The sequence below is a fragment of the Lathyrus oleraceus genome, chromosome 4 (assembly GCF_024323335.1).
Source record: "Lathyrus oleraceus cultivar Zhongwan6 chromosome 4, CAAS_Psat_ZW6_1.0, whole genome shotgun sequence".
NCBI lineage: Eukaryota > Viridiplantae > Streptophyta > Magnoliopsida > Fabales > Fabaceae > Lathyrus > Lathyrus oleraceus.
Window position 1 is genome coordinate 336839042 of NC_066582.1, and position 13732 is coordinate 336852773.

Below are 13732 nucleotides of genomic sequence, written 5' to 3' on the forward strand. Positions count from 1 at the left end.
TCTTGCACTTGAGGCAAAGGGACAATGCAATGCTATGCAGTGGACCATGTTATGTTATGACCTAATATGAGAATGTATGTACAACGATAGGTGCAAATTTGAGGTGCTACAAAATGCTTTGAATATCTAGGGCTTACGCCCCATACGTAAAGTCGCTCTAGACAAGGATAAGAGAAACTTTGTCTCATCATTCCTTATTACTTAAGGCTCATAGCGTATGATACTTCTTATCACTGACAAGTTGTTGGAGAAGAATCTTCTCTGTTGATCCTTGTGTTGATGTTGTATGTAGAAGACTTAATAGTTTATTCGATTCATATTGCACTAAAGTCTATGAATAAGAGCGAATGCTCTGAATAGCCAGGGCCTACGCCCCGTACGCAGAGTCACTCTAGAAAAGGATAAGAGAAACTTCGTCTCATCATTCCTTATTACTTAAGGCTCGTTTCGTACAATTTGAATCGTATTTACCAAGTGTTGACCTCTGATTTATCTTGTATAATCGGTTGCTCGATGTGACTGAGGATGCCTTGACTGAAGATATTGACTTGAGGCCTCGATCTCCACAACTTAGGAGAAAAAGTCTTATTAAGTGACCAAGGGTCTTTCGGTCACTCAATTTAGACTGTGGGATACAAGTCCAAAGGATTTAGTTGATCAAAATTGCTTTTGATCAACTTGAATCGATGACTTGATTTGATTGAAAAACTAGGTTAATCCTAATCTAATGGTTAGAATTTAATTCAAAGGCTATTCCTAAAGGAGCATGTAATTGTTAAACTTGATTAAAAATTCTAAGTCACAATTTCTAAGGGACCATGCAATTGTTAATCAAAACTTGGCTAAAAATTCTATGCCAAAATCCAGTCCTAAGGGAACATGCATACAATGGTGTTATCACAAAAAATGATATTCGATTAAATTCTAATCATGCAAATGCTAATTAAAATCCAATATAACTTCTAACTCAATCTAATTAGCCCTAGATCCTGAAAATTTAATTAACCCTAATTCTAAAAGCGACTAAAAATAAGATCTAGTTAAAGTCTAATATCTAATAAAACTAAATCCTAATTAAACCAAAAATCCTAGATTAAATAAGATTTAATACTCTAATCAACTAAAATACAAAATTCTAATTAGTCAAAGAATTCTAAAACTCATCCTAAAATATCTAATTAGTCAAAGAATTCTAAAACTCATCCTAAAATATCTAATTAGTCTTAATAATCCTAATTAAAATTCTAAATTCTAAATGTTAATTAAAATTAATTGCTAATCTGCACCCTAATTAAGATTAAAGAAAAGCCTTAAAGGAGCAACCAGGCCCAAAAATGGAAAAAGAAGAGGATTCAGATGGGCCTCACAGTAGAGGCCCATCATTGTCATGCTGAAATCAAAAGGACTTGGGGGTGTAGAGTCCACAAGGGTGTGTGCAAAGAGTCGAACCAATTGGGCCTTAGGCCCCAAACTGGATTTACAATTCCCTCAACCCAAGCCCGCGCACCAATCCGTTCAAACCCAGGTTGTGAGGACAAAAGTGCTCTTTGAGAAAAGCTAGAACAAGAATGAAAACTTATTGAAAAGAAAACTCAGAGCGACAATGGTAAGAGCATCGTCTCCTGTCCTCGATACCGTTCGTGCCTCAACACCCTCCTCACCGTGACTTCTGACCCATCACCACGGCGGCGCGTCTCACTTTTCCCATTTCGATGCAAAAACTCGTGTCATCGTGCCCTTGGATCCCGGCGTAGCATCACGTTCTGGAAGCCAGTGTCGCGCTCTGGAGGCGTTCAACAATTGTGCTTTGGATTGCATCGAATCTTCGGACTCTCCGCTTGCGTCTCAAGCTTCAACAACTTCATCCCAACAATGCCGCGTTCGCTTCGATATCCCTCGCAGATTGATTCAAATCTTGTGGAGCATCGCGCTTGTGCATCAAGAATTCGATTTGAATAATTCGATCCTCATGATTTCGACAATGAAAACTAAACGCAGATTGAAGCTAAACTTACCGGTTTCGACGCTGCGGCGAAAATAGGTACCGATTCCTTGCTTCTTTATGCTTTTATTTTCTTCTCCTATTCTTGTTCTTCCATTCCCGTTGATTGCAATGTTGTGCATGTGATGTTGAACTCTGTGCAGAAATTTGCATAATGAAGCAAAGTGTAGGTGAAGTTGTAGAATGAAGATTGAAGATGAGTGAAACTTGAAGTGAATCCTGAAGTGAAGCTTGATGCGAAGTATTAGCAGAATGCTTGAAGAGAAGAAAATTGCAGCAGTATGAAGTGAATAAAAAGTCTAGCCTCCTTAGAATGAGGCAGATGAAATATTATATATAGAGTGTGAGGGTGTAACCGACTCGGGCAGGCTTTGGGCAATTCTGTTAAAGGTTTTAGGTCAGCTTGGGAATCACAGGGTAAGTTAGTTATCCCTCTTAACTCTGTTTAATTTTTGCTGTTAATGTCAGTTATGGTTAGTTAATGAATTGAAGTGAATTAGAAACTCTGCTATGTCAGTTAATTACTTGAATTTTCCTGTTAAGACAGTTAGTTGCATAATGAATGAATTTGAAAAGTTAATTATGATGTTAAAAGGTTTCGTTATGCTACGCTTCTGTTTTTCCCTTTTTCCAATTCTGTTACAAACGGTTGACTTTATTCTGCTAAACCATGTTCCGTAAACTAGTCAGCAACACAGTTAAGTGCAATTAAATGAAGTGACTTGATTTGCCAAAATCAAGTTACTCTGCCAAATGAATATCCCCTATTAGAAACGGATTAAGTTGGAAGTACTCTTGCTGTTTTTTTTTTTTAAGTTAGTTAATGTAACGGTTCCTTATTATGTCAGCTGTTGTTATGGGTAATAGGATATGTTGTTGTTAGATTTCTTTTAATCATGATTGTCAGTTGGATTGTTAAGTCAGTATGGAATCCAAATGAAGATTCAAACGAAATCTCACATTAAGAATTCTGTTTTAAACAGTTAGTGAGTGTGGATGTTGAATTAGTGACTAAATGAGTTCTGTTTCAATTGTTTTGTTGACTCCAATTCAATTTGTTTTGCAGTGTCGCTTAGATTGTGGTGTGAATATGTATGGCTGTAGTTAATGGAGGTTAGAATTAATTCTGCTAGAATTTGGTTACGACGATTTGAGTTCACTTCTGGAGTTTGTTAAAAGATGGTTAAATTCATGTGCCTTTTTGTTGGTTATCCTCTTGGAGGCTTTTGAAAGTCCTGTTTCTGTTTCTTTTGCAGAGTTATTGAGGGCCTAAAATGATGCATTGTCGGGTACTGCGCGTTCAGGTCGAACCCCTCTGCGAATCTTTAGTTCAAGCCAAGAACCATTCAACCGAAGATCATCCAGGAAATGCTCAGGCGCAACATGCTCCTTCAAACTGATTCGTATAAACCCGGTAACGCCAAAGGAGCGAGAGAAGATCAATGTAACATTTACATTCATGCATACTCGATCAAGCTCTACCATCGGACTCTCCAACAGCTGTGCGCGATGACTTCTCTAAAAGCCAAAATAAAGGTTACTGATAACCACACTGCTACAACAGGATGAAGCATTTTATCAAGGCAACTTGGAAGTGCCTCCATGGCACAAGCAAGGTAACAACCAGTTGGTGTTGTCTTCTTTGTTTTTTTTCTGAATGCGTGCACATGATGCATTGTCTTGGCATGCAATTCCTATCATGAAATGCATGGCTACTAGTATGTATGGTGCTTGAATGACTTAAATTGAAATTATGCCATGGCTATGTTATGAATTTTAGTTATTGGTTTATATGGCAGCATGATAACGGGAGGGGATTGTCTCCCGTGGAAACTTCACAGGATGAAATAAAGTGTATCATCTCACCATTGAACAATTTTAAAATATTATTATAATATTTAAGAGAGAAAAATGAAGGGTTGGGATTTTACTGGAAAAAGAATTGACTGGAGACAATCTGCTCCCCATGATAACGATATGTCAAGTTTTGTTGTGAATGCGTGCTTTGAATAATGACTCGTGAACCATGGTGAAGCTATTGTTAGGAGGCTAGGTTGTGAAATGAATGTTGGATTTTGATTATGTTTCCGCTATGTCGTCGTAATACAATAACATATTTTCTTGACTTTGTAGGTTGCTCAAATGAAAAAGAGTATGACTTGGATTTGAATGAAATGAAGTATGGAGTAGATGGCCATGAAGATTATGGATGAATTAGACTTGGGATCTTTTGTATAAGCATGTAAACATGGTTTGAAATGGAATTGGAGTTGTATGGAATATGAATGTTGTAATGTATTTGTATGGTAATGTATGGTAATGATTGTAATTTGAAATGGTAATGATTGTAATTTGAAATGGTAATTGTATGTACATATCTATGTTGTAGAAAATGGTTTTGAATGGTTTGATTTTGTAAATGGTTTACAATTTGAATGTTAATTGTTTTTGTTTAATGTAATTGGAAATTTTGAATGGTAAAAAGGAAAATGGTTTGAAATAGTTCAAAGGTTCATGATTGCAATTCGGTTGACTTTTCTCAAAGTTGACCAAAGTCCATCTTTTGAAAGTCCTATTTCTGATTCTTTTGCTGGGTTATATAGGGCCTAAAATGATGCATTGTCGGGTACTGCGCGTTCAGGTCGAACCCCTCTGTGAATTTTTAGTTCAAGCCAAGAACCATTCAACCGAAGATCATCCAGGAAATGCTCAGGCGCAACATGCTCCTTTAAACTGATTCGTATAAACCCGGTAACGCCAAAGGAGCGAGAGAAGATCAATGTAACATTTACATTCATGCATACTCGATCAAACTCTACCACCGGACTCTCCAACAGCTGTGTGGGATGACTTCTCTAAAAGCCAGAATAAATAAAGGTTATTGATAACCACACTGCTACAACAGGATGAAGCATTTTATCAATGCAACTTGGAAGTGCCTCCATGGTACAAGCAAGGTAACAAGCAGTTGGTGTTGTCTTTTAAGTGCACAAGCAAGGTAACAAGCAGTTGGTGTTGTCTTCTTTGTTTTTTTTCTGAATGCGTGCACATGATGCATTGTCTTGGCATGCAATTCCTATCATGAAATGCATGGCTACTAGTATGTATGGTGCTTGAATGACTTAAATTGAAATTATGCCATGGCTATGTTATGAATTTTAGTTATTGGTTTATATGGCAGCATGATAACAGGAGGGGATTGTCTCCCGTGGAAACTTCACAGGATTACATAAAGTGTATCATCTCACCATTGAACAATTTTAAAATATTATTATAATATTTAAGAGATAAAAATGAAGGGTTGGGATTTTACTGGGAAAAGAATTGACTGGAGACAATCTGCTCCCCATGATAACGATATGTCAAGTTTTGTTGTGAATGCGTGCTTTGAATAATGACTCGTGAACCATGGTGAAGCTATTGTTAGGAGGCTAGGTTGTGAAATGAATGTTGGATTTTGATTATGTTTCCACTATATTGCCGTAATACAATAACATATTTTCTTGACTTTGTAGGTTGCTCAAATGAAAAAGAGTATGACTTGGATTTGAATGAAATGAAGTATGAAGTAGATGGCCATGAAGATACTGGATGAATTAGACTTTGGATCTTTTGTATAAGCATGTAAACATGGTTTGAAATGGAATTGGAGTTGTATGGAATATGAATGTTGTAATGTATCTGTATGGTAATGATTGTAATTGTAATTTGAAATGGTAATTGTATGTACATATCTATGTTGTAGAAAATGATTTTGAATGGTTTGATTTTGTAAATGGTTTACAATTTGAATGTTAGTTGTTTTGGTTTTATGTAATTGGAAATTTTGAATGGTAAAAAGGAAAATGGCTTGAAATAATTCAAAGGTTCATGATTGCAATTCGGTTGACTTTTCTCAAATTTGACCAAAGTCCATCTTTTGAAAGTGCTGTTTCTATTTCTTTTGCAGGGTTATTGAGGGCCTAAAATGATGCATTGTCGGGTACTGCGCGTTCAGGTCGAACCCCTCTGTGAATCTTTAGTTCAAGCCAAGAACCATTCAACCGAAGATCATCCAGGAAATGCTCAGGCGCAACATGCTCCTTTAAACTGATTCGTATAAACCCGGTAAGGCCAAAGGAGTGAGAGAAGATCAATGTAACATTTACATTCATGCATACTCGATCAAGCTCTACCATCGGACTCTCCAACAACTGTGTGGGATGACTTCTCTAAAAGCCAGAATAAATAAAGGTTACTGATAACCACACTGCTACAATAGGATGAAGCATTTTATCAAGGCAACTTGGAAGTGCCTCCAAGGCACAAGCAAGGTAATAAACAATTGGTGTTGTCTTCTTTGTTTTTTTTTCTTCTGAATGCGTGCACATGATGCATTGTCTTGGCATGCAATTCCTATCATGAAATGCATGGCTACTAGTATGTATGATTACATATGGTGCTTGAATGACTTAAATTGAAATTATGCCATGGCTATGTTATGAATTTTAGTTATTGGTTTATATGGCACCATGATAACGGGAGGGGATTGTCTCCCGTGGAAACTTTACAGGATGAAATAAAGTGTATCATCTCACCATTGAACAATTTTAAAATATTATTATAATATTTAAGAGAGAAAAATGAAGGGTTGGGATTTTACTGGAAAAAGAATTGACCGGAGACAATCTGCTCCCTATGATAACGATATGTCAAGTTTTGTTGTGAATGCGTGCTTTGAATAATAACTCGTGAACCATGGTGAAGCTACTGTTAGGAGGCTAGGTTGTGAAATGAATGTTGGATTTTGATTATGTTTCCACTATGTTGCCGTAATACAATAACATATTTTCTTGACTTTGTAGGAGTCTCAAATGAAAAAGAGTATGACTTGGATTTGAATGAAATGAAGTATGGAGTAGACGGCCATGAAGATACTGGATGAATTAGACTTGGGATCTTTTGTATAAGCATGTAAACATGGTTGGAAATGGAATTGGAGTTGTATGGAATATGAATGTTGTAATGTATCTGTATGGTAATGATTGTAATTTGAAATGGTAATTGTATGTACATATCTATGTTGTAGAAAATGGTTTTGAATGGTTTGATTTTGTAAATGGTTTACAATTTGAATGTTAATTGTTTTCGTTTAATGTAATTGGAAATTTTGAATGGTAAAAAGGAAAATGGCTTGAAATAGTTCAAAGGTTCATGATTGCAATTCGGTTGACTTTTCTCAAAGTTGACCAAAGTCCATCTTTTGAAAGTGCTGTTTCTATTTCTTTTGCAGGGTTATTGAGGGCCTAAAATGATGCATTGTCGGGTACTGCGCGTTCAGGTCGAACCCCTATGTGAATCTTTAGTTCAAGCCATGAACCATTCAACCGAAGATCATCCAGGAAATGCTCAGGCGCAACATGCTCCTTTAAACTGATTCGTATAAACCCGGTAAGGCCAAAGGAGTGAGAGAAGATCAATATAACATTTACATTCATGCATACTCGATCAAGCTCTACCATCGGACTCTCCAACAACTGTGTGGGATGACTTCTCTAAAAGCCAGAATAAATAAAGGTTACTGATAACCACACTGCTACAATAGGATGAAGCATTTTATCAAGGCAACTTGGAAGTGCCTCCAAGGCACAAGCAAGGTAATAAACAATTGGTGTTGTCTTCTTTGTTTTTTTTCTTCTGAATGCGTGCACATGATGCATTGTCTTGGCATGCAATTCCTATCATGAAATGCATGGCTACTAGTATGTATGATTACATATGGTGCTTGAATGACTTAAATTGAAATTATGCCATGGCTATGTTATGAATTTTAGTTATTGGTTTATATGGCACCATGATAACGGGAGGGGATTGTCTCCCGTGGAAACTTTACAGGATGAAATAAAGTGTATCATCTCACCATTGAAAATTTTTAAAATATTATTATAATATTTAAGAGAGAAAAATGAAGGGTTGGGATTTTACTGGAAAAAGAATTGACCGGAGACAATCTGCTCCCTATGATAACGATATGTCAAGTTTTGTTGTGAATGCGTGCTTTGAATAATGACTCGTGAACCATGGTGAAGCTACTGTTAGGAGGCTAGGTTGTGAAATGAATGTTGGATTTTGATTATGTTTCCACTATGTTGCCGTAATACAATAACATATTTTCTTGACTTTGTAGGAGCCTCAAATGAAAAAGAGTATGACTTGGATTTGAATGAAATGAAGTATGGAGTAGACAGCCATGAAGATACTGGATGAATTAGACTTGGGATCTTTTGTATAAGCATGTAAACATGGTTGGAAATGGAATTGGAGTTGTATGGAATATGAATGTTGTAATGTATCTGTATGGTAATGATTGTAATTTGAAATGGTAATTGTATGTACATATCTATGTTGTAGAAAATGGTTTTGAATGGTTTGATTTTGTAAATGGTTTACAATTTGAATGTTAATTATTTTCGTTTAATGTAATTGGAAATTTTGAATGGTACAAAGGAAAATGGCTTGAAATAGTTCAAAGGTTCATGATTGCAATTCGGTTGACTTTTCTCAAAGTTGACCAAAGTCCATCTTTTGAAAGTCCTGTTTCTGATTCTTTTGCTGGGTTATATAGGGCCTAAAATGATGCATTGTCGGGTACTGCGCGTTCAGGTCGAACCCCTCTGTGAATTTTTAGTTCAAGCCAAGAACCATTCAACCGAAGATCATCCAGGAAATGCTCAGGCGCAACATGCTCCTTTAAACTGATTCGTATAAACCCGGTAACGCCAAAGGAGCGAGAGAAGATCAATGTAACATTTACATTCATGCATACTCGATCAAACTCTACCACCGGACTCTCCAACAGCTGTGTGGGATGACTTCTCTAAAAGCCAGAATAAATAAAGGTTATTGATAACCACACTGCTACAACAGGATGAAGCATTTTACAAAGGCAACTTGGAAGTGCCTCCAAGGCACAAGCAAGGTAATAAGCAGTTGGTGTTGTCTTCTTTGTTTTTTTTTTCTGAATGCGTGCACATGATGCATTGTCTTGGCATGCAATTCCTATCATGAAATGCATGGCTACTAGTATGTATGGTGCTTGAATGACTTAAATTGAAATTATACCATGGCTATGTTATGAATTTTAGTTATTGGTTTATATGGCAGCATGATAACAGGAGGGGATTGTCTCCCGTGGAAACTTCACAGGATGAAATAAAGTGTATCATCTCACCATTGAACAATTTTAAAATATTATTATAATATTTAAGAGATAAAAATGAAGGGTTGGGATTTTACTGGAAAAAGAATTGACTGGAGACAATCTGCTCCCCATGATAACGATATGTCAAGTTTTGTTGTGAATGCGTGCTTTGAATAATGACTCGTGAACCATGGTGAAGCTATTGTTAGGAGGCTAGGTTGTGAAATGAATGTTGGATTTTGATTATGTTTCCACTATATTGCCGTAATACAATAACATATTTTCTTGACTTTGTAGGTTGCTCAAATGAAAAAGAGTATGACTTGGATTTGAATGAAATGAAGTATAAAGTAGATGGCCATGAAGATACTGGATGAATTAGACTTTGGATCTTTTGTATAAGCATGTAAACATGGTTTGAAATGGAATTGGAGTTGTATGGAATATGAATGTTGTAATGTATCTGTATGGTAATGATTGTAATTGTAATTTGAAATGGTAATTGTATGTACATATCTATGTTGTAGAAAATGGTTTTGAATGGTTTGATTTTGTAAATGTTTTACAATTTGAATGTTAATTGTTTTGGTTTAATGTAATTGGAAATTTTGAATGGTAAAAAGGAAAATGGGTTGAAATAGTTCAAAGGTTCATGTTTGCAATTCGGTTGACTTTTCTCAAAGTTTACCAAAGTCCATCTTTTGAAAGTCCTGTTTCTGTTTCTTTTGCAGGGTTATTGAGGGCCTAAAATGATGCATTTGTCGGGTACTGCGCGTTCAGGCCGAACCCCTCTGCGAATTTTTAGTTCAAGCCAAGAACCATTCAACCGAAGATCATCCAGGAAATGCTCAGGCGCAACATGCTCCTTCAAACTGATTCGTATAAACCCGGTAACGCCAAAGGAGCGAGAGAAGATCAATGTAACATTTAGATTCATGGATACTCGATGAAGCTCTACCATCGGACTCTCCAACAGCTGTGTGGGATGACTTCTCTAAAAGACAGAATAAAGGTTACTGATAACCACACTGCTACAACAGAATGAAGCATTTTATCAAGGCAATTTGGAAGTGCCTCCATGGCACAAGCAAGGTAACAAGCAGTTGGTGTTGTCTTCTTTGTTTTTTTTTTCTGAATGCGTGCACATGATGCATTGTCTTAGCATGCAATTCCTATCATGAAATGCATGACTACAAGTATGTATGGTGCCTGAATGACTTAAATTGAAATTATGCCATGGCTATGTTATGAATTTTAGTTATTGGTTTATATGGCAGCATGATAACGGGAGGGGATTGTCTCCCGTGGAAACTTCATAGGATGAAATAAAGTGTATCATCTCACCATTGAACAATTTTAAAATATTATTATAATATTTAAGAGAGAAAAATGAAGGGTTGGGATTTTACTGGAAAAAGAAGTGACTGGAGACAATCTGCTCCCCATGATAACGATATGTCAAGTTTTGTTGTGAATGCGTGCTTTGAATAATAACTCGTGAACCATGGTGAAGCTATTGTTAGGAGGCTAGGTTGTGAAATGAATGTTGGATTTTGATTATGTTTCCACTATGTCGCCGTAATACAATAACATATTTTCTTGACTTTGTAGGTTGCTCAAATGAAAAAGAGTATGACTTGGATTTGAATGAAATGAAGTATGGAGTACATGGCCATGAAGATACTGGATGAATTAGACTTGGGATCTTTTGTATAAGAATGTAAACATGGTTTGAAATGGAATTGGAGTTGTATGGAATATGAATGTTGTAATGTATCTGTATGGTAATGATTGTAATTTGAAATGGTAATTGTATGTACATATCTATGTTGTAGAAAATGGTTTTGAATGGTTTGATTTTGTAAATGGTTTACAATTTGAATGTTAATTGTTTTGGTTTAATGTAATTGGAAATTTTGAATGGTAAAAAGGAAAATGACTTGAAAATGTTCAAAGGTTCATGATTGCAATTCGGTACTTTGGTCAAAGTTCAAACCCCTCTATCCCTCTCCCTTTTTTTGCCATTTTCTTGTGTATGATTTGAATAGTTCAGGTTTGTGTATGTGAATTGGCTTATGAATGAAATTGGAATTGAAAATGTGAATTGGATTGGTACTTCGTGAAATGACCTTGGTTATGGAGCTTAAACATTATGGGTCATTACATATGATCATGGATTGGATCGAAATGGATGATTTGATGGACTAGAATGAATGTCTTGTGGACATGCTTAAGACCAAATCTTGGACATGAATTATAAATGACTTGAAAAATAGACTGAAAATGGCTTAACACGAACACTATGATGAACCAAATCAAGACTTTTGATCACCTAAACCATGAAGATCATAAGCGTATGATGACGCATGAACCAAATGGATCCAAATTCACTGATGAATCGGGAACGCAAGCCCTTATGAAATCACAATGGACCGAAATAAGAAATGAACTAAGATAAGCAATGCACCAATGCAAACATGAATCAATGACCTATGAGTTTGAAAATACCACGGACTTGGAATCAAATCCAAAGATCCAAAGTAAGAATGGCCCATGACCCAACTTGAGTGAACCAAAGACCATGGTAAGGACCAAGGAGGTCAATATGACCCAAACAAAGATCCATGGGCCAAACATCAATAGTACGAATTGAATTTGTGAACAATGACATGAGAGCATGAGCAAGAGGAGGTACGAATGAGGATATATGGATCTCAAGTTATGGGTTACATAAAAAACAAAAGGGGAGGACAAATTTTGGGGTACAACAGTTGTGAGTTGCTCCTACAAGTTGGAATCGGGTAGTTGCTTTGTGTGCTGCTGTAGAAAACGGATGAAACGAGATGCCATTGCGAATGAAACACGAACGAATATAATAGCTGTTATGAAACTAAATGTTGCGAACAGATCGAAGCATTGCGAGTGAATCTGAGAACTATGAACCAAGTTGTTTCTCATGCTACTGTCGAAATGCCGCTGCGGGAACGAATAAAATAGATGCGTTGCTAAGAGTCGCTTTTGAAATGTGAAACAAAGTTTCTGCTGAACCGAAACAAAAATGAATATGTTGAAACTAGTGACTGATACAAATCAAACACGATGATGCTATGATGCTATGAGAACTGCTTCGTTGAAATCAGTGTCTGTGAGGTGAAATGATGTGTTTGGTGAAACAAATAATGGTTGTTGTGTGTGTGAAATTACTTATGTTGAATCAAAACAAAATGTTATTAAGACACAGTTTTGTTGCACTACGATGATGCTGCGAGAGCTACAGAGATATGAGTTGTTGATATTACTGTGAACAGTTCGGAGGAGTGTCACAGTGGTGGAGTATGATTGAAACAAGTTTCATGGTTGTTATTTCATGGAAGTTGTGGTGAGGATGAAAGAAGAATGGTGGTAAGGAGTTTAGGTGGAAAGGAAGAAAGCAAGCAACAGTTGAGGGAGTGGGGGAGTGAAGGAGTATGGTAAAATGGAAGTGGAGGAAGAAAGAGGAAAGGGCGGATATGAGGTGTGACAGGGAAAGTAAAAAATGAAAGAGAATATTTTTTTCTTCCAGTTTTTCTTCATTTGCAGGAGAAGAAATTTAGCTTCACCTGGCTTGTGTATAATGGAAGGAAGATACCCCCCTTGGATGCTTTTTCGATCATCTCGTTCATGAGAATAAGAAAAGTGAATTTTTCATGAAATCCAAGTGGGTAGCCCACTTCCCAGATTTTGTGAGCGGAGAAATATATGGCCAACGAGGGGAATCAACCATTCGTTATGGGGGCATGTGGCCTAAGTTTATTAGAGAGAAATGAGATATTTTTCCAATGATAAAATGTCTTGTCCCACTAAAAACTGAATTTTCTAAACCTTTTTTATTACTAGTTATTTTGAATTATAAGAAATAAATTTGGAAAATTAAATAAAAATACAAACACACAACATAAAATCAAACTAAATTCACAATTAATTCTAACTAATTACGATGATCATAAAAATAAAAGGGTAAAAAAATGAATAAAAATTGAACATAAAAGGGCTCGAAAAATTAAAATGAATGCACCATAATGATGTTTACCAGTGATTTATGATAAACAACCGCTAGTCTTCCAAATTTGTATATTTTTGGTAACTCGCAGGATCAACTAGATTGATCCTAGGACACGTGTCTTAAGAATTGCTATTGCTGTTATTTAACTCATAGTTACGTTTGTTTCTAATTTGTGAATGACAAAAAGTGTTTAGACAACAATTCTAAGTGAAACCTATGACTTTATGAACAAAGTAAATAATGATAACTTGGTATTAAAAGGTTTAAAGATAGTAAAAAAGGCTTAGGAAAGGTAAAGATAAATGATTCAGAGTAAAATGCTCTATGTTTTAAGAAAGTACTGGAAATGGGGATTCTGGCGGAATGTAAATGCAGAAATGAAAAGTAATGATAAACTACTGAAAAGTAAGGGCAATTCGACAGATAAAGGTAGTCAAAATACTTTGATTTAAACAATTGGTATGAAAAATATAACATGAACGAAACTTATGGTGTTCTTCATACATAC

General features: G+C 36.1%; 1 long non-coding RNA gene across 1 annotated transcript; it reads left to right on the top strand.

Moving 5' to 3' along the window:
* Positions 1 to 1536: 1536 nt before the first annotated feature.
* LOC127075369 (uncharacterized) lies at positions 1537 to 4438 on the top strand. The gene is made up of 5 exons (XR_007786409.1): positions 1537 to 2041; positions 2146 to 2419; positions 3069 to 3115; positions 3259 to 3618; positions 4136 to 4438. It is a non-coding gene; the product is annotated as an uncharacterized LOC127075369 (long non-coding RNA).
* The last annotated feature ends 9294 nt before the right edge of the window (positions 4439 to 13732 follow it).